The sequence below is a fragment of the Aquarana catesbeiana genome, linkage group LG03, assembly GCF_042186555.1.
Source record: "Aquarana catesbeiana isolate 2022-GZ linkage group LG03, ASM4218655v1, whole genome shotgun sequence".
NCBI classification, from domain to species: Eukaryota; Metazoa; Chordata; class Amphibia; order Anura; family Ranidae; genus Aquarana; species Aquarana catesbeiana.
Window position 1 is genome coordinate 302,171,250 of NC_133326.1, and position 18,953 is coordinate 302,190,202.

At 45.7% G+C, this 18,953-nt stretch overlaps 26 non-coding genes across 26 annotated transcripts; all 26 read right to left on the reverse strand.

Moving 5' to 3' along the window:
- Window positions 1-847: 847 nt before the first annotated feature.
- TRNAV-CAC (transfer RNA valine (anticodon CAC)) lies at window positions 848-920 on the reverse strand. Its single transcript has one exon. It is a non-coding gene; the product is annotated as a tRNA-Val (tRNA).
- Window positions 921-1,033: 113 nt separating this feature from the next.
- TRNAV-AAC (transfer RNA valine (anticodon AAC)) lies at window positions 1,034-1,106 on the reverse strand. The gene has a single exon. It is a non-coding gene; the product is annotated as a tRNA-Val (tRNA).
- Window positions 1,107-1,968: 862 nt separating this feature from the next.
- On the reverse strand, window positions 1,969-2,041 carry TRNAV-CAC (transfer RNA valine (anticodon CAC)). The gene has a single exon. It is a non-coding gene; the product is annotated as a tRNA-Val (tRNA).
- A 1,048-nt stretch (window positions 2,042-3,089) lies between these two features.
- Window positions 3,090-3,162, reverse strand: TRNAV-CAC (transfer RNA valine (anticodon CAC)). The gene has a single exon. It is a non-coding gene; the product is annotated as a tRNA-Val (tRNA).
- Window positions 3,163-3,275: 113 nt separating this feature from the next.
- TRNAV-AAC (transfer RNA valine (anticodon AAC)) lies at window positions 3,276-3,348 on the reverse strand. Its single transcript has one exon. It is a non-coding gene; the product is annotated as a tRNA-Val (tRNA).
- A 1,048-nt stretch (window positions 3,349-4,396) lies between these two features.
- Window positions 4,397-4,469, reverse strand: TRNAV-AAC (transfer RNA valine (anticodon AAC)). The gene has a single exon. It is a non-coding gene; the product is annotated as a tRNA-Val (tRNA).
- Window positions 4,470-5,331: 862 nt separating this feature from the next.
- TRNAV-CAC (transfer RNA valine (anticodon CAC)) lies at window positions 5,332-5,404 on the reverse strand. The gene has a single exon. It is a non-coding gene; the product is annotated as a tRNA-Val (tRNA).
- Window positions 5,405-5,517: 113 nt separating this feature from the next.
- TRNAV-AAC (transfer RNA valine (anticodon AAC)) lies at window positions 5,518-5,590 on the reverse strand. Its single transcript has one exon. It is a non-coding gene; the product is annotated as a tRNA-Val (tRNA).
- Window positions 5,591-6,452: 862 nt separating this feature from the next.
- On the reverse strand, window positions 6,453-6,525 carry TRNAV-CAC (transfer RNA valine (anticodon CAC)). Its single transcript has one exon. It is a non-coding gene; the product is annotated as a tRNA-Val (tRNA).
- Window positions 6,526-7,573: 1,048 nt separating this feature from the next.
- TRNAV-CAC (transfer RNA valine (anticodon CAC)) lies at window positions 7,574-7,646 on the reverse strand. The gene has a single exon. It is a non-coding gene; the product is annotated as a tRNA-Val (tRNA).
- A 113-nt stretch (window positions 7,647-7,759) lies between these two features.
- On the reverse strand, window positions 7,760-7,832 carry TRNAV-AAC (transfer RNA valine (anticodon AAC)). The gene has a single exon. It is a non-coding gene; the product is annotated as a tRNA-Val (tRNA).
- An 862-nt stretch (window positions 7,833-8,694) lies between these two features.
- On the reverse strand, window positions 8,695-8,767 carry TRNAV-CAC (transfer RNA valine (anticodon CAC)). Its single transcript has one exon. It is a non-coding gene; the product is annotated as a tRNA-Val (tRNA).
- Window positions 8,768-8,880: 113 nt separating this feature from the next.
- On the reverse strand, window positions 8,881-8,953 carry TRNAV-AAC (transfer RNA valine (anticodon AAC)). Its single transcript has one exon. It is a non-coding gene; the product is annotated as a tRNA-Val (tRNA).
- An 862-nt stretch (window positions 8,954-9,815) lies between these two features.
- Window positions 9,816-9,888, reverse strand: TRNAV-CAC (transfer RNA valine (anticodon CAC)). Its single transcript has one exon. It is a non-coding gene; the product is annotated as a tRNA-Val (tRNA).
- Window positions 9,889-10,001: 113 nt separating this feature from the next.
- Window positions 10,002-10,074, reverse strand: TRNAV-AAC (transfer RNA valine (anticodon AAC)). The gene has a single exon. It is a non-coding gene; the product is annotated as a tRNA-Val (tRNA).
- An 862-nt stretch (window positions 10,075-10,936) lies between these two features.
- TRNAV-CAC (transfer RNA valine (anticodon CAC)) lies at window positions 10,937-11,009 on the reverse strand. Its single transcript has one exon. It is a non-coding gene; the product is annotated as a tRNA-Val (tRNA).
- A 113-nt stretch (window positions 11,010-11,122) lies between these two features.
- Window positions 11,123-11,195, reverse strand: TRNAV-AAC (transfer RNA valine (anticodon AAC)). The gene has a single exon. It is a non-coding gene; the product is annotated as a tRNA-Val (tRNA).
- Window positions 11,196-12,057: 862 nt separating this feature from the next.
- Window positions 12,058-12,130, reverse strand: TRNAV-CAC (transfer RNA valine (anticodon CAC)). Its single transcript has one exon. It is a non-coding gene; the product is annotated as a tRNA-Val (tRNA).
- A 1,048-nt stretch (window positions 12,131-13,178) lies between these two features.
- On the reverse strand, window positions 13,179-13,251 carry TRNAV-CAC (transfer RNA valine (anticodon CAC)). Its single transcript has one exon. It is a non-coding gene; the product is annotated as a tRNA-Val (tRNA).
- Window positions 13,252-13,927: 676 nt separating this feature from the next.
- Window positions 13,928-14,000, reverse strand: TRNAV-CAC (transfer RNA valine (anticodon CAC)). The gene has a single exon. It is a non-coding gene; the product is annotated as a tRNA-Val (tRNA).
- Window positions 14,001-15,048: 1,048 nt separating this feature from the next.
- TRNAV-CAC (transfer RNA valine (anticodon CAC)) lies at window positions 15,049-15,121 on the reverse strand. Its single transcript has one exon. It is a non-coding gene; the product is annotated as a tRNA-Val (tRNA).
- Window positions 15,122-16,169: 1,048 nt separating this feature from the next.
- Window positions 16,170-16,242, reverse strand: TRNAV-CAC (transfer RNA valine (anticodon CAC)). Its single transcript has one exon. It is a non-coding gene; the product is annotated as a tRNA-Val (tRNA).
- A 113-nt stretch (window positions 16,243-16,355) lies between these two features.
- Window positions 16,356-16,428, reverse strand: TRNAV-AAC (transfer RNA valine (anticodon AAC)). Its single transcript has one exon. It is a non-coding gene; the product is annotated as a tRNA-Val (tRNA).
- An 862-nt stretch (window positions 16,429-17,290) lies between these two features.
- On the reverse strand, window positions 17,291-17,363 carry TRNAV-CAC (transfer RNA valine (anticodon CAC)). The gene has a single exon. It is a non-coding gene; the product is annotated as a tRNA-Val (tRNA).
- A 113-nt stretch (window positions 17,364-17,476) lies between these two features.
- TRNAV-AAC (transfer RNA valine (anticodon AAC)) lies at window positions 17,477-17,549 on the reverse strand. Its single transcript has one exon. It is a non-coding gene; the product is annotated as a tRNA-Val (tRNA).
- Window positions 17,550-18,411: 862 nt separating this feature from the next.
- On the reverse strand, window positions 18,412-18,484 carry TRNAV-CAC (transfer RNA valine (anticodon CAC)). Its single transcript has one exon. It is a non-coding gene; the product is annotated as a tRNA-Val (tRNA).
- Between the last annotated feature and the right edge of the window lie 469 nt (window positions 18,485-18,953).

The window sequence follows — 18,953 nt, forward strand, 5'->3', positions numbered from 1 at the left end:
TTTTGTGCCTTGCAAACCGAAAGTCTACGCTAAAGTACAATGCTTGAAAGGGGGTGATGAAAGCGACATTGTGGCAAAAAGCACTAGCGTGTGCACAGTGTTTATGCCCGGTTTCTAACTGGGGACCTTACGTGTGTGAGGCGAACGTGATAACCACTACACCACAGAAACCCACCACGATAGGCCTTTTCCGGTTGGAGGGTCGGAGGTTGGGGTCACCGTATTAGCTATTATTTGTTTCTGGTTATTTAAAAACCTGAGTTCAGTTTACCATCCTTGCAAATGATACTCTTGAGTAATGAAGAAAACAAGGAAGAAAGCCCATTTCAGATGCCTAGCTTGATACAAATACCATCCTCAAAACAGCCAGTACTGGCAAGATAGACTGAGTCATGGATATCACCTCTAGCTGTTCCACACAATTTTCTCACCAGATCAGAGGAAAACATACACCAATGGTCGTTAGGTTTTCCAACTCAGCTGACTAAGCAGGAGAGCCAAAGTCCGCATTCCTATTGCCTTTGGGTCCAGAAAACAAGTTTTCCTAAACACTTACAGCGATGGTCAGCAGGTTTTACTAGTCAGCTATTACAGAGTCTGCACTATAGGCACTGCAGCAAAACTTTGCCTGTGTAGGACCAGCAAACCAGCTCACCTAACATCTTCAGGCAAGGGTCTTCAATTTCTCCTGGTCGACTTATAAACAGTGAAGAAAAAGAGCTCCCAGTGAAGGTGTTGCACCTAAACTGTGCTTTATATTGGCAGATTTCACTTACGGCTGCAAGAGGGGCATGGTGTGGCAAGAGATTTGAGTGTGCCTGACTGTGAAAAAGTTAAAGGTAAGCACTGTTTCTGCCCGGTTTCGAACCGGGGACCTTTCGCGTGTGAGGCGAACGTGATAACCACTACACTACAGAAACCTATTCATGCTGCTTTGTTGGGCCTTGCAAGTGGAAAGTCTACTCTAAAGTAGAATGCTTGAAAAGGGTTGCTGAAAGCGATATTGTAGCATAAAGCACTAGCGTGTGCACAGTGTTTCTGCCCGGTTTCGAACCGGGGACCTTTCGCGTGTTAGGCGAACGTGATAACCACTACACTACAGAAACCCATTCTTGCAGATTTTTTGTGCCTTGCAAACCGAAAGTCTACGCTAAAGTACAATGCTTGAAAGGGGGTGATGAAAGCGACATTGTGGCAAAAAGCACTAGCGTGTGCACAGTGTTTATGCCCGGTTTCTAACTGGGGACCTTACGTGTGTGAGGCGAACGTGATAACCACTACACCACAGAAACCCACCACGATAGGCCTTTTCCGGTTGGAGGGTCGGAGGTTGGGGTCACCGTATTAGCTATTATTTGTTTCTGGTTATTTAAAAACCTGAGTTCAGTTTACCATCCTTGCAAATGATACTCTTGAGTAATGAAGAAAACAAGGAAGAAAGCCCATTTCAGATGCCTAGCTTGATACAAATACCATCCTCAAAACAGCCAGTACTGGCAAGATAGACTGAGTCATGGATATCACCTCTAGCTGTTCCACACACTTTTCTCACCAGATCAGAGGAAAACATACACCAATGGTCGTTAGGTTTTCCAACTCAGCTGACTAAGCAGGAGAGCCAAAGTCCGCATTCCTATTGCCTTTGGGTCCAGAAAACAAGTTTTCCTAAACACTTACAGCGATGGTCAGCAGGTTTTACTAGTCAGCTATTACAGAGTCTGCACTATAGGCACTGCAGCAAAACTTTGCCTGTGTAGGACCAGCAAACCAGCTCACCTAACATCTTCAGGCAAGGGTCTTCAATTTCTCCTGGTCGACTTATAAACAGTGAAGAAAAAGAGCTCCCAGTGAAGGTGTTGCACCTAAACTGTGCTTTATATTGGCAGATTTCACTTACGGCTGCAAGAGGGGCATGGTGTGGCAAGAGCTTCGAGTGTGCCTGACTGTGAAAAAGTTAAAGGTAAGCACTGTTTCTGCCCGGTTTCGAACCGGGGACCTTTCGCGTGTGAGGCGAACGTGATAACCACTACACTACAGAAACCTATTCATGCTGCTTTGTTGGGCCTTGCAAGTGGAAAGTCTACTCTAAAGTAGAATGCTTGAAAAGGGTTGCTGAAAGCGATATTGTAGCAAAAAGCACTAGCGTGTGCACAGTGTTTCTGCCCGGTTTCGAACCGGGGACCTTTCGCGTGTTAGGCGAACGTGATAAGCACTACACTACAGAAACCCATTCTTGCAGATTTTTTGTGCCTTGCAAACCGAAAGTCTACGCTAAAGTACAATGCTTGAAAGGGGGTGATGAAAGCGACATTGTGGCAAAAAGCACTAGCGTGTGCACAGTGTTTATGCCCGGTTTCTAACTGGGGACCTTACGTGTGTGAGGCGAACGTGATAACCACTACACCACAGAAACCCACCACGATAGGCCTTTTCCGGTTGGAGGGTCGGAGGTTGGGGTCACCGTATTAGCTATTATTTGTTTCTGGTTATTTAAAAACCTGAGTTCAGTTTACCATCCTTGCAAATGATACTCTTGAGTAATGAAGAAAACAAGGAAGAAAGCCCATTTCAGATGCCTAGCTTGATACAAATACCATCCTCAAAACAGCCAGTACTGGCAAGATAGACTGAGTCATGGATATCACCTCTAGCTGTTCCACACACTTTTCTCACCAGATCAGAGGAAAACATACACCAATGGTCGTTAGGTTTTCCAACTCAGCTGACTAAGCAGGAGAGCCAAAGTCCGCATTCCTATTGCCTTTGGGTCCAGAAAACAAGTTTTCCTAAACACTTACAGCGATGGTCAGCAGGTTTTACTAGTCAGCTATTACAGAGTCTGCACTATAGGCACTGCAGCAAAACTTTGCCTGTGTAGGACCAGCAAACCAGCTCACCTAACATCTTCAGGCAAGGGTCTTCAATTTCTCCTGGTCGACTTATAAACAGTGAAGAAAAAGAGCTCCCAGTGAAGGTGTTGCACCTAAACTGTGCTTTATATTGGCAGATTTCACTTACGGCTGCAAGAGGGGCATGGTGTGGCAAGAGCTTTGAGTGTGCCTGACTGTGAAAAAGTTAAAGGTAAGCACTGTTTCTGCCCGGTTTCGAACCGGGGACCTTTCGCGTGTGAGGCGAACGTGATAACCACTACACTACAGAAACCTATTCATGCTGCTTTGTTGGGCCTTGCAAGTGGAAAGTCTACTCTAAAGTAGAATGCTTGAAAAGGGTTGCTGAAAGCGATATTGTAGCAAAAAGCACTAGCGTGTGCACAGTGTTTCTGCCCGGTTTCGAACCGGGGACCTTTCGCGTGTTAGGCGAACGTGATAACCACTACACTACAGAAACCCATTCTTGCTTTTTTTTTGTGCCTTGCAAACCGAAAGTCTACGCTAAAGTACAATGCTTGAAAGGGGGTGATGAAAGCGACATTGTGGCAAAAAGCACTAGCGTGTGCACAGTGTTTCTGCCCGGTTTCTAACTGGGGACCTTTCGTGTGTGAGGCGAACGTGATAACCACTACACCACAGAAACCCACCACGATAGGCCTTTTCCGGTTGGAGGGTCGGAGGTTGGGGTCACCGTATTAGCTATTATTTGTTTCTGGTTATTTAAAAACCTGAGTTCAGTTTACCATCCTTGCAAATGATACTCTTGAGTAATGAAGAAAACAAGGAAGAAAGCCCATTTCAGATGCCTAGCTTGATACAAATACCATCCTCAAAACAGCCAGTACTGGCAAGATAGACTGAGTCATGGATATCACCTCTAGCTGTTCCACACACTTTTCTCACCAGATCAGAGGAAAACATACACCAATGGTCGTTAGGTTTTCCAACTCAGCTGACTAAGCAGGAGAGCCAAAGTCCGCATTCCTATTGCCTTTGGGTCCAGAAAACAAGTTTTCCTAAACACTTACAGCGATGGTCAGCAGGTTTTACTAGTCAGCTATTACAGAGTCTGCACTATAGGCACTGCAGCAAAACTTTGCCTGTGTAGGACCAGCAAACCAGCTCACCTAACATCTTCAGGCAAGGGTCTTCAATTTCTCCTGGTCGACTTATAAACAGTGAAGAAAAAGAGCTCCCAGTGAAGGTGTTGCACCTAAACTGTGCTTTATATTGGCAGATTTCACTTACGGCTGCAAGAGGGGCATGGTGTGGCAAGAGCTTTGAGTGTGCCTGACTGTGAAAAAGTTAAAGGTAAACACTGTTTCTGCGCCGTTTCGAACCGGGGACCTTTCGCGTGTGAGGCGAACGTGATAACCACTACACTACAGAAACCTATTCATGCTGCTTTGTTGGGCCTTGCAAGTGGAAAGTCTACTCTAAAGTAGAATGTTTGAAAAGGGTTGCTGAAAGCGATATTGTAGCAAAAAGCACTAGCGTGTGCACAGTGTTTCTGCCCGGTTTCGAACCGGGGACCTTTCGCGTGTTAGGCGAACGTGATAACCACTACACTACAGAAACCCATTCTTGCAGATTTTTTGTGCCTTGCAAACCGAAAGTCTACGCTAAAGTACAATGCTTGAAAGGGGGTGATGAAAGCGACATTGTGGCAAAAAGCACTAGCGTGTGCACAGTGTTTATGCCCGGTTTCTAACTGGGGACCTTACGTGTGTGAGGCGAACGTGATAACCACTACACCACAGAAACCCACCACGATAGGCCTTTTCCGGTTGGAGGGTCGGAGGTTGGGGTCACCGTATTAGCTATTATTTGTTTCTGGTTATTTAAAAACCTGAGTTCAGTTTACCATCCTTGCAAATGATACTCTTGAGTAATGAAGAAAACAAGGAAGAAAGCCCATTTCAGATGCCTAGCTTGATACAAATACCATCCTCAAAACAGCCAGTACTGGCAAGATAGACTGAGTCATGGATATCACCTCTAGCTGTTCCACACACTTTTCTCACCAGATCAGAGGAAAACATACACCAATGGTCGTTAGGTTTTCCAACTCAGCTGACTAAGCAGGAGAGCCAAAGTCCGCATTCCTATTGCCTTTGGGTCCAGAAAACAAGTTTTCCTAAACACTTACAGCGATGGTCAGCAGGTTTTACTAGTCAGCTATTACAGAGTCTGCACTATAGGCACTGCAGCAAAACTTTGCCTGTGTAGGACCAGCAAACCAGGTCACCTAACATCTTCAGGCAAGGGTCTTCAATTTCTCCTGGTCGACTTATAAACAGTGAAGAAAAAGAGCTCCCAGTGAAGGTGTTGCACCTAAACTGTGCTTTATATTGGCAGATTTCACTTACGGCTGCAAGAGGGGCATGGTGTGGCAAGAGCTTTGAGTGTGCCTGACTGTGAAAAAGTTAAAGGTAAGCACTGTTTCTGCCCGGTTTCGAACCGGGGACCTTTCGCGTGTGAGGCGAACATGATAACCACTACACTACAGAAACCTATTCATGCTGCTTTGTTGGGCCTTGCAAGTGGAAAGTCTACTCTAAAGTAGAATGCTTGAAAAGGGTTGCTGAAAGCGATATTGTAGCAAAAAGCACTAGCGTGTGCACAGTGTTTCTGCCCGGTTTCGAACCGGGGACCTTTCGCGTGTTAGGCGAACGTGATAACCACTACACTACAGAAACCCATTCTTGCAGATTTTTTGTGCCTTGCAAACCGAAAGTCTACGCTAAAGTACAATGCTTGAAAGGGGGTGATGAAAGCGACATTGTGGCAAAAAGCACTAGCGTGTGCACAGTGTTTATGCCCGGTTTCTAACTGGGGACCTTACGTGTGTGAGGCGAACGTGATAACCACTACACCACAGAAACCCACCACGATAGGCCTTTTCCGGTTGGAGGGTCGGAGGTTGGGGTCACCGTATTAGCTATTATTTGTTTCTGGTTATTTAAAAACCTGAGTTCAGTTTACCATCCTTGCAAATGATACTCTTGAGTAATGAAGAAAACAAGGAAGAAAGCCCATTTCAGATGCCTAGCTTGATACAAATACCATCCTCAAAACAGCCAGTACTGGCAAGATAGACTGAGTCATGGATATCACCTCTAGCTGTTCCACACAATTTTCTCACCAGATCAGAGGAAAACATACACCAATGGTCGTTAGGTTTTCCAACTCAGCTGACTAAGCAGGAGAGCCAAAGTCCGCATTCCTATTGCCTTTGGGTCCAGAAAACAAGTTTTCCTAAACACTTACAGCGATGGTCAGCAGGTTTTACTAGTCAGCTATTACAGAGTCTGCACTATAGGCACTGCAGCAAAACTTTGCCTGTGTAGGACCAGCAAACCAGCTCACCTAACATCTTCAGGCAAGGGTCTTCAATTTCTCCTGGTCGACTTATAAACAGTGAAGAAAAAGAGCTCCCAGTGAAGGTGTTGCACCTAAACTGTGCTTTATATTGGCAGATTTCACTTACGGCTGCAAGAGGGGCATGGTGTGGCAAGAGATTTGAGTGTGCCTGACCGTGAAAAAGTTAAAGGTAAGCACTGTTTCTGCCCGGTTTCGAACCGGGGACCTTTCGCGTGTGAGGCGAACGTGATAACCACTACACTACAGAAACCTATTCATGCTGCCTTGTTGGGCCTTGCAAGTGGAAAGTCTACTCTAAAGTAGAATGCTTGAAAAGGGTTGCTGAAAGCGATATTGTAGCAAAAAGCACTAGCGTGTGCACAGTGTTTCTGCCTGGTTTCGAACCGGGGACCTTTCGCGTGTTAGGCGAACGTGATAACCACTACACTACAGAAACCCATTCTTGCATATTTTTTGTGCCTTGCAAACCGAAAGTCTACGCTAAAGTACAATGCTTGAAAGGGGGTGATGAAAGCGACATTGTGGCAAAAAGCACTAGCGTGTGCACAGTGTTTATGCCCGGTTTCTAACTGGGGACCTTTCGTGTGTGAGGCGAACGTGATTACCACTACACCACAGAAACCCACCACGATAGGCCTTTTCCGGTTGGAGGGTCGGAGGTTGGGGTCACCGTATTAGCTATTATTTGTTTCTGGTTATTTAAAAACCTGAGTTCAGTTTACCATCCTTGCAAATGATACTCTTGAGTAATGAAGAAAACAAGGAAGAAAGCCCATTTCAGATGCCTAGCTTGATACAAATACCATCCTCAAAACAGCCAGTACTGGCAAGATAGACTGAGTCATGGATATCACCTCTAGCTGTTCCACACACTTTTCTCACCAGATCAGAGGAAAACATACACCAATGGTCGTTAGGTTTTCCAACTCAGCTGACTAAGCAGGAGAGCCAAAGTCCGCATTCCTATTGCCTTTGGGTCCAGAAAACAAGTTTTCCTAAACACTTACAGCGATGGTCAGCAGGTTTTACTAGTCAGCTATTACAGAGTCTGCACTATAGGCACTGCAGCAAAACTTTGCCTGTGTAGGACCAGCAAACCAGCTCACCTAACATCTTCAGGCAAGGGTCTTCAATTTCTCCTGGTCGACTTATAAACAGTGAAGAAAAAGAGCTCCCAGTGAAGGTGTTGCACCTAAACTGTGCTTTATATTGGCAGATTTCACTTACGGCTGCAAGAGGGGCATGGTGTGGCAAGAGCTTTGAGTGTGCCTGACTGTGAAAAAGTTAAAGGTAAGCACTGTTTCTGCCCGGTTTCGAACCGGGGACCTTTCGCGTGTGAGGCGAACGTGATAACCACTACACTACAGAAACCTATTCATGCTGCTTTGTTGGGCCTTGCAAGTGGAAAGTCTACTCTAAAGTAGAATGCTTGAAAAGGGTTGCTGAAAGCGATATTGTAGCAAAAAGCACTAGCGTGTGCACAGTGTTTCTGCCCGGTTTCGAACCGGGGACCTTTCGCGTGTTAGGCGAACGTGATAACCACTACACTACAGAAACCCATTCTTGCAGATTTTTTGTGCCTTGCAAACCGAAAGTCTACGCTAAAGTACAATGCTTGAAAGGGGGTGATGAAAGCGACATTGTGGCAAAAAGCACTAGCGTGTGCACAGTGTTTATGCCCGGTTTCTAACTGGGGACCTTACGTGTGTGAGGCGAACGTGATAACCACTACACCACAGAAACCCACCACGATAGGCCTTTTCCGGTTGGAGGGTCGGAGGTTGGGGTCACCGTATTAGCTATTATTTGTTTCTGGTTATTTAAAAACCTGAGTTCAGTTTACCATCCTTGCAAATGATACTCTTGAGTAATGAAGAAAACAAGGAAGAAGGCCCATTTCAGATGCCTAGCTTGATACAAATACCATCCTCAAAACAGCCAGTACTGGCAAGATAGACTGAGTCATGGATATCACCTCTAGCTGTTCCACACACTTTTCTCACCAGATCAGAGGAAAACATACACCAATGGTCGTTAGGTTTTCCAACTCAGCTGACTAAGCAGGAGAGCCAAAGTCCGCATTCCTATTGCCTTTGGGTCCAGAAAACAAGTTTTCCTAAACACTTACAGCGATGGTCAGCAGGTTTTACTAGTCAGCTATTACAGAGTCTGCACTATAGGCACTGCAGCAAAACTTTGCCTGTGTAGGACCAGCAAACCAGCTCACCTAACATCTTCAGGCAAGGGTCTTCAATTTCTCCTGGTCGACTTATAAACAGTGAAGAAAAAGAGCTCCCAGTGAAGGTGTTGCACCTAAACTGTGCTTTATATTGGCAGATTTCACTTACGGCTGCAAGAGGGGCATGGTGTGGCAAGAGATTTGAGTGTGCCTGACTGTGAAAAAGTTAAAGGTAAGCACTGTTTCTGCCCGGTTTCGAACCGGGGACCTTTCACGTGTGAGGCGAACGTGATAACCACTACACTACAGAAACCTATTCATGCTGCTTTGTTGGGCCTTGCAAGTGGAAAGTCTACTCTAAAGTAGAATGCTTGAAAAGGGTTGCTGAAAGCGATATTGTAGCATAAAGCACTAGCGTGTGCACAGTGTTTCTGCCCGGTTTCGAACCGGGGACCTTTCGCGTGTTAGGCGAACGTGATAACCACTACACTACAGAAACCCATTCTTGCAGATTTTTTGTGCCTTGCAAACCGAAAGTCTACGCTAAAGTACAATGCTTGAAAGGGGGTGATGAAAGCGACATTGTGGCAAAAAGCACTAGCGTGTGCACAGTGTTTATGCCCGGTTTCTAACTGGGGACCTTACGTGTGTGAGGCGAACGTGATAACCACTACACCACAGAAACCCACCACGATAGGCCTTTTCCGGTTGGAGGGTCGGAGGTTGGGGTCACCGTATTAGCTATTATTTGTTTCTGGTTATTTAAAAACCTGAGTTCAGTTTACCATCCTTGCAAATGATACTCTTGAGTAATGAAGAAAACAAGGAAGAAAGCCCATTTCAGATGCCTAGCTTGATACAAATACCATCCTCAAAACAGCCAGTACTGGCAAGATAGACTGAGTCATGGATATCACCTCTAGCTGTTCCACACACTTTTCTCACCAGATCAGAGGAAAACATACACCAATGGTCGTTAGGTTTTCCAACTCAGCTGACTAAGCAGGAGAGCCAAAGTCCGCATTCCTATTGCCTTTGGGTCCAGAAAACAAGTTTTCCTAAACACTTACAGCGATGGTCAGCAGGTTTTACTAGTCAGCTATTACAGAGTCTGCACTATAGGCACTGCAGCAAAACTTTGCCTGTGTAGGACCAGCAAACCAGCTCACCTAACATCTTCAGGCAAGGGTCTTCAATTTCTCCTGGTCGACTTATAAACAGTGAAGAAAAAGAGCTCCCAGTGAAGGTGTTGCACCTAAACTGTGCTTTATATTGGCAGATTTCACTTACGGCTGCAAGAGGGGCATGGTGTGGCAAGAGCTTCGAGTGTGCCTGACTGTGAAAAAGTTAAAGGTAAGCACTGTTTCTGCCCGGTTTCGAACCGGGGACCTTTCGCGTGTGAGGCGAACGTGATAACCACTACACTACAGAAACCTATTCATGCTGCTTTGTTGGGCCTTGCAAGTGGAAAGTCTACTCTAAAGTAGAATGCTTGAAAAGGGTTGCTGAAAGCGATATTGTAGCAAAAAGCACTAGCGTGTGCACAGTGTTTCTGCCCGGTTTCGAACCGGGGACCTTTCGCGTGTTAGGCGAACGTGATAACCACTACACTACAGAAACCCATTCTTGCAGATTTTTTGTGCCTTGCAAACCGAAAGTCTACGCTAAAGTACAATGCTTGAAAGGGGGTGATGAAAGCGACATTGTGGCAAAAAGCACTAGCGTGTGCACAGTGTTTATGCCCGGTTTCTAACTGGGGACCTTACGTGTGTGAGGCGAACGTGATAACCACTACACCACAGAAACCCACCACGATAGGCCTTTTCCGGTTGGAGGGTCGGAGGTTGGGGTCACCGTATTAGCTATTATTTGTTTCTGGTTATTTAAAAACCTGAGTTCAGTTTACCATCCTTGCAAATGATACTCTTGAGTAATGAAGAAAACAAGGAAGAAGGCCCATTTCAGATGCCTAGCTTGATACAAATACCATCCTCAAAACAGCCAGTACTGGCAAGATAGACTGAGTCATGGATATCACCTCTAGCTGTTCCACACACTTTTCTCACCAGATCAGAGGAAAACATACACCAATGGTCGTTAGGTTTTCCAACTCAGCTGACTAAGCAGGAGAGCCAAAGTCCGCATTCCTATTGCCTTTGGGTCCAGAAAACAAGTTTTCCTAAACACTTACAGCGATGGTCAGCAGGTTTTACTAGTCAGCTATTACAGAGTCTGCACTATAGGCACTGCAGCAAAACTTTGCCTGTGTAGGACCAGCAAACCAGCTCACCTAACATCTTCAGGCAAGGGTCTTCAATTTCTCCTGGTCGACTTATAAACAGTGAAGAAAAAGAGCTCCCAGTGAAGGTGTTGCACCTAAACTGTGCTTTATATTGGCAGATTTCACTTACGGCTGCAAGAGGGGCATGGTGTGGCAAGAGATTTGAGTGTGCCTGACTGTGAAAAAGTTAAAGGTAAGCACTGTTTCTGCCCGGTTTCGAACCGGGGACCTTTCACGTGTGAGGCGAACGTGATAACCACTACACTACAGAAACCTATTCATGCTGCTTTGTTGGGCCTTGCAAGTGGAAAGTCTACTCTAAAGTAGAATGCTTGAAAAGGGTTGCTGAAAGCGATATTGTAGCATAAAGCACTAGCGTGTGCACAGTGTTTCTGCCCGGTTTCGAACCGGGGACCTTTCGCGTGTTAGGCGAACGTGATAACCACTACACTACAGAAACCCATTCTTGCAGATTTTTTGTGCCTTGCAAACCGAAAGTCTACGCTAAAGTACAATGCTTGAAAGGGGGTGATGAAAGCGACATTGTGGCAAAAAGCACTAGCGTGTGCACAGTGTTTATGCCCGGTTTCTAACTGGGGACCTTACGTGTGTGAGGCGAACGTGATAACCACTACACCACAGAAACCCACCACGATAGGCCTTTTCCGGTTGGAGGGTCGGAGGTTGGGGTCACCGTATTAGCTATTATTTGTTTCTGGTTATTTAAAAACCTGAGTTCAGTTTACCATCCTTGCAAATGATACTCTTGAGTAATGAAGAAAACAAGGAAGAAAGCCCATTTCAGATGCCTAGCTTGATACAAATACCATCCTCAAAACAGCCAGTACTGGCAAGATAGACTGAGTCATGGATATCACCTCTAGCTGTTCCACACACTTTTCTCACCAGATCAGAGGAAAACATACACCAATGGTCGTTAGGTTTTCCAACTCAGCTGACTAAGCAGGAGAGCCAAAGTCCGCATTCCTATTGCCTTTGGGTCCAGAAAACAAGTTTTCCTAAACACTTACAGCGATGGTCAGCAGGTTTTACTAGTCAGCTATTACAGAGTCTGCACTATAGGCACTGCAGCAAAACTTTGCCTGTGTAGGACCAGCAAACCAGCTCACCTAACATCTTCAGGCAAGGGTCTTCAATTTCTCCTGGTCGACTTATAAACAGTGAAGAAAAAGAGCTCCCAGTGAAGGTGTTGCACCTAAACTGTGCTTTATATTGGCAGATTTCACTTACGGCTGCAAGAGGGGCATGGTGTGGCAAGAGCTTCGAGTGTGCCTGACTGTGAAAAAGTTAAAGGTAAGCACTGTTTCTGCCCGGTTTCGAACCGGGGACCTTTCGCGTGTGAGGCGAATGTGATAACCACTACACTACAGAAACCTATTCATGCTGCTTTGTTGGGCCTTGCAAGTGGAAAGTCTACTCTAAAGTAGAATGCTTGAAAAGGGTTGCTGAAAGCGATATTGTAGCAAAAAGCACTAGCGTGTGCACAGTGTTTCTGCCCGGTTTCGAACCGGGGACCTTTCGCGTGTTAGGCGAACGTGATAAGCACTACACTACAGAAACCCATTCTTGCAGATTTTTTGTGCCTTGCAAACCGAAAGTCTACGCTAAAGTACAATGCTTGAAAGGGGGTGATGAAAGCGACATTGTGGCAAAAAGCACTAGCGTGTGCACAGTGTTTATGCCCGGTTTCTAACTGGGGACCTTACGTGTGTGAGGCGAACGTGATAACCACTACACCACAGAAACCCACCACGATAGGCCTTTTCCGGTTGGAGGGTCGGAGGTTGGGGTCACCGTATTAGCTATTATTTGTTTCTGGTTATTTAAAAACCTGAGTTCAGTTTACCATCCTTGCAAATGATACTCTTGAGTAATGAAGAAAACAAGGAAGAAAGCCCATTTCAGATGCCTAGCTTGATACAAATACCATCCTCAAAACAGCCAGTACTGGCAAGATAGACTGAGTCATGGATATCACCTCTAGCTGTTCCACACACTTTTCTCACCAGATCAGAGGAAAACATACACCAATGGTCGTTAGGTTTTCCAACTCAGCTGACTAAGCAGGAGAGCCAAAGTCCGCATTCCTATTGCCTTTGGGTCCAGAAAACAAGTTTTCCTAAACACTTACAGCGATGGTCAGCAGGTTTTACTAGTCAGCTATTACAGAGTCTGCACTATAGGCACTGCAGCAAAACTTTGCCTGTGTAGGACCAGCAAACCAGGTCACCTAACATCTTCAGGCAAGGGTCTTCAATTTCTCCTGGTCGACTTATAAACAGTGAAGAAAAAGAGCTCCCAGTGAAGGTGTTGCACCTAAACTGTGCTTTATATTGGCAGATTTCACTTACGGCTGCAAGAGGGGCATGGTGTGGCAAGAGCTTTGAGTGTGCCTGACTGTGAAAAAGTTAAAGGTAAGCACTGTTCCTGCCCGGTTTCGAACCAGGGACCTTTCGCGTGTGAGGCGAACGTGATAACCACTACACCACAGAAACCCACCACGATAGGCCTTTTCCGGTTGGAGGGTCGGAGGTTGGGGTCACCGTATTAGCTATTATTTGTTTCTGGTTATTTAAAAACCTGAGTTCAGTTTACCATCCTTGCAAATGATACTCTTGAGTAATGAAGAAAACAAGGAAGAAAGCCCATTTCAGATGCCTAGCTTGATACAAATACCATCCTCAAAACAGCCAGTAGTGGCAAGATAGACTGAGTCATGGATATCACCTCTAGCTGTTCCACACACTTTTCTCACCAGATCAGAGGAAAACATACACCAATGGTCGTTAGGTTTTCCAACTCAGCTGACTAAGCAGGAGAGCCAAAGTCCGCATTCCTATTGCCTTTGGGTCCAGAAAACAAGTTTTCCTAAACACTTACAGCGATGGTCAGCAGGTTTTACTAGTCAGCTATTACAGAGTCTGCACTATAGGCACTGCAGCAAAACTTTGCCTGTGTAGGACCAGCAAACCAGCTCACCTAACATCTTCAGGCAAGGGTCTTCAATTTCTCCTGGTCGACTTATAAACAGTGAAGAAAAAGAGCTCCCAGTGAAGGTGTTGCACCTAAACTGTGCTTTATATTGGCAGATTTCACTTACGGCTGCAAGAGGGGCATGGTGTGGCAAGAGATTTGAGTGTGCCTGACTGTGAAAAAGTTAAAGGTAAGCACTGTTTCTGCCCGGTTTCGAACCGGGGACCTTTCGCGTGTGAGGCGAACGTGATAACCACTACACTACAGAAACCTATTCATGCTGCCTTGTTGGGCCTTGCAAGTGGAAAGTCTACTCTAAAGTAGAATGCTTGAAAAGGGTTGCTGAAAGCGATATTGTAGCAAAAAGCACTAGCGTGTGCACAGTGTTTCTGCCCGGTTTCGAACCGGGTTCCTTTCGCGTGTTAGGCGAACGTGATAACCACTACACTACAGAAACCCATTCTTGCATATTTTTTGTGCCTTGCAAACCGAAAGTCTACGCTAAAGTACAATGCTTGAAAGGGGGTGATGAAAGCGACATTGTGGCAAAAAGCACTAGCGTGTGCACAGTGTTTATGCCCGGTTTCTAACTGGGGACCTTTCGTGTGTGAGGCGAACGTGATTACCACTACACCACAGAAACCCACCACGATAGGCCTTTTCCGGTTGGAGCGTCGGAGGTTGGGGTCACCGTATTAGCTATTATTTGTTTCTGGTTATTTAAAAACCTGAGTTCAGTTTACCATCCTTGCAAATGATACTCTTGAGTAATGAAGAAAACAAGGAAGAAAGCCCATTTCAGATGCCTAGCTTGATACAAATACCATCCTCAAAACAGCCAGTACTGGCAAGATAGACTGAGTCATGGATATCACCTCTAGCTGTTCCACACACTTTTCTCACCAGATCAGAGGAAAACATACACCAATGGTCGTTAGGTTTTCCAACTCAGCTGACTAAGCAGGAGAGCCAAAGTCCGCATTCCTATTGCCTTTGGGTCCAGAAAACAAGTTTTCCTAAACACTTACAGCGATGGTCAGCAGGTTTTACTAGTCAGCTATTACAGAGTCTGCACTATAGGCACTGCAGCAAAACTTTGCCTGTGTAGGACCAGCAAACCAGCTCACCTAACATCTTCAGGCAAGGGTCTTCAATTTCTCCTGGTCGACTTATAAACAGTGAAGAAAAAGAGCTCCCAGTGAAGGTGTTGCACCTAAACTGTGCTTTATATTGGCAGATTTCACTTACGGCTGCAAGAGGGGCATGGTGTGGCAAGAGCTTTGAGTGTGCCTGACTGTGAAAAAGTTAAAGGTAAGCACTGTTTCTGCCCGGTTTCGAACCGGGGACCTTTCGCGTGTGAGGCGAACGTGATAACCACTACACTACAGAAACCTATTCATGCTGCTTTGTTGGGCCTTGCAAGTGGAAAGTCTACTCTAAAGTAGAATGCTTGAAAAGGGTTGCTGAAAGCGATATTGTAGCAAAAAGCACTAGCGTGTGCACAGTGTTTCTGCCCGGTTTAGAACCGGGGACCTTTCGCGTGTTAGGCGAACGTGATAACCACTACACTACAGAAACCCATTCTTGCAGATTTTTTGTGCCTTGCAAACCGAAAGTCTACGCTAAAGTACAATGCTTGAAAGGGGGTGATGAAAGCGACATTGTGGCAAAAAGCACTAGCGTGTGCACAGTGTTTATGCCCGGTTTCTAACTGGGGACCTTACGTGTGTGAGGCGAACGTGATAACCACTACACCACAGAAACCCACCACGATAGGCCTTTTCCGGTTGGAGGGTCGGAGGTTGGGGTCACCGTATTAGCTATTATTTGTTTCTGGTTATTTAAAAACCTGAGTTCAGTTTACCATCCTTGCAAATGATACTCTTGAGTAATGAAGAAAACAAGGAAGAAGGCCCATTTCAGATGCCTAGCTTGATACAAATACCATCCTCAAAACAGCCAGTACTGGCAAGATAGACTGAGTCATGGATATCACCTCTAGCTGTTCCACACACTTTTCTCACCAGATCAGAGGAAAACATACACCAATGGTCGTTAGGTTTTCCAACTCAGCTGACTAAGCAGGAGAGCCAAAGTCCGCATTCCTATTGCCTTTGGGTCCAGAAAACAAGTTTTCCTAAACACTTACAGCGATGGTCAGCAGGTTTTACTAGTCAGCTATTACAGAGTCTGCACTATAGGCACTGCAGCAAAACTTTGCCTGTGTAGGACCAGCAAACCAGCTCACCTAACATCTTCAGGCAAGGGTCTTCAATTTCTCCTGGTCGACTTATAAACAGTGAAGAAAAAGAGCTCCCAGTGAAGGTGTTGCACCTAAACTGTGCTTTATATTGGCAGATTTCACTTACGGCTGCAAGAGGGGCATGGTGTGGCAAGAGATTTGAGTGTGCCTGACTGTGAAAAAGTTAAAGGTAAGCACTGTTTCTGCCCGGTTTCGAACCGGGGACCTTTCACGTGTGAGGCGAACGTGATAACCACTACACTACAGAAACCTATTCATGCTGCTTTGTTGGGCCTTGCAAGTGGAAAGTCTACTCTAAAGTAGAATGCTTGAAAAGGGTTGCTGAAAGCGATATTGTAGCATAAAGCACTAGCGTGTGCACAGTGTTTCTGCCCGGTTTCGAACCGGGGACCTTTCGCGTGTTAGGCGAACGTGATAACCACTACACTACAGAAACCCATTCTTGCAGATTTTTTGTGCCTTGCAAACCGAAAGTCTACGCTAAAGTACAATGCTTGAAAGGGGGTGATGAAAGCGACATTGTGGCAAAAAGCACTAGCGTGTGCACAGTGTTTATGCCCGGTTTCTAACTGGGGACCTTACGTGTGTGAGGCGAACGTGATAACCACTACACCACAGAAACCCACCACGATAGGCCTTTTCCGGTTGGAGGGTCGGAGGTTGGGGTCACCGTATTAGCTATTATTTGTTTCTGGTTATTTAAAAACCTGAGTTCAGTTTACCATCCTTGCAAATGATACTCTTGAGTAATGAAGAAAACAAGGAAGAAAGCCCATTTCAGATGCCTAGCTTGATACAAATACCATCCTCAAAACAGCCAGTACTGGCAAGATAGACTGAGTCATGGATATCACCTCTAGCTGTTCCACACACTTTTCTCACCAGATCAGAGGAAAACATACACCAATGGTCGTTAGGTTTTCCAACTCAGCTGACTAAGCAGGAGAGCCAAAGTCCGCATTCCTATTGCCTTTGGGTCCAGAAAACAAGTTTTCCTAAACACTTACAGCGATGGTCAGCAGGTTTTACTAGTCAGCTATTACAGAGTCTGCACTATAGGCACTGCAGCAAAACTTTGCCTGTGTAGGACCAGCAAACCAGCTCACCTAACATCTTCAGGCAAGGGTCTTCAATTTCTCCTGGTCGACTTATAAACAGTGAAGAAAAAGAGCTCCCAGTGAAGGTGTTGCACCTAAACTGTGCTTTATATTGGCAGATTTCACTTACGGCTGCAAGAGGGGCATGGTGTGGCAAGAGCTTTGAGTGTGCCTGACTGTGAAAAAGTTAAAGGTAAGCACTGTTTCTGCCCGGTTTCGAACCGGGGACCTTTCGCGTGTGAGGCGAACGTGATAACCACTACACTACAGAAACCTATTCATGCTGCTTTGTTGGGCCTTGCAAGTGGAAAGTCTACTCTAAAGTAGAATGCTTGAAAAGGGTTGCTGAAAGCGATATTGTAGCAAAAAGCACTAGCGTGTGCACAGTGTTTCTGCCCGGTTTCGAACCGGGGACCTTTCGCGTGTTAGGCGAACGTGATAACCACTACACTACAGAAACCCATTCTTGCAGATTTTTTGTGCCTTGCAAACCGAAAGTCTACGCTAAAGTACAATGCTTGAAAGGGGGTGATGAAAGCGACATTGTGGCAAAAAGCACTAGCGTGTGCACAGTGTTTATGCCCGGTTTCTAACTGGGGACCTTACGTGTGTGAGGCGAACGTGATAACCACTACACCACAGAAACCCACCACGATAGGCCTTTTCCGGTTGGAGGGTCGGAGGTTGGGGTCACCGTATTAGCTATTATTTGTTTCTGGTTATTTAAAAACCTGAGTTCAGTTTACCATCCTTGCAAATGATACTCTTGAGTAATGAAGAAAACAAGGAAGAAAGCCCATTTCAGATGCCTAGCTTGATACAAATACCATCCTCAAAACAGCCAGTACTGGCAAGATAGACTGAGTCATGGATATCACCTCTAGCTGTTCCACACACTTTTCTCACCAGATCAGAGGAAAACATACACCAATGGTCGTTAGGTTTTCCAACTCAGCTGACTAAGCAGGAGAGCCAAAGTCCGCATTCCTATTGCCTTTGGGTCCAGAAAACAAGTTTTCCTAAACACTTACAGCGATGGTCAGCAGGTTTTACTAGTCAGCTATTACAGAGTCTGCACTATAGGCACTGCAGCAAAACTTTGCCTGTGTAGGACCAGCAAACCAGCTCACCTAACATCTTCAGGCAAGGGTCTTCAATTTCTCCTGGTCGACTTATAAACAGTGAAGAAAAAGAGCTCCCAGTGAAGGTGTTGCACCTAAACTGTGCTTTATATTGGCAGATTTCACTTACGGCTGCAAGAGGGGCATGGTGTGGCAAGAGCTTTGAGTGTGCCTGACTGTGAAAAAGTTAAAGGTAAGCACTGTTTCTGCCCGGTTTCGAACCGGGGACCTTTCGCGTGTGAGGCGAACGTGATAACCACTACACTACAGAAACCTATTCATGCTGCCTTGTTGGGCCTTGCAAGTGGAAAGTCTACTCTAAAGTAGAATGCTTGAAAAGGGTTGCTGAAAGCGATATTGTAGCAAAAAGCACTAGCGTGTGCACAGTGTTTCTGCCCGGTTTCGAACCAGGGACCTTTCGCGTGTTAGGCGAACGTGATAACCACTACACTACAGAAACCCATTCTTGCATATTTTTTGTGCCTTGCAAACCGAAAGTCTACGCTAAAGTACAATGCTTGAAAGGGGGTGATGAAAGCGACATTGTGGCAAAAAGCACTAGCGTGTGCACAGTGTTTATGCCCGGTTTCTAACTGGGGACCTTTCGTGTGTGAGGCGAACGTGATTACCACTACACCACAGAAACCCACCACGATAGGCCTTTTCCGGTTGGAGGGTCGGAGGTTGGGGTCACCGTATTAGCTATTATTTGTTTCTGGTTATTTAAAAACCTGAGTTCAGTT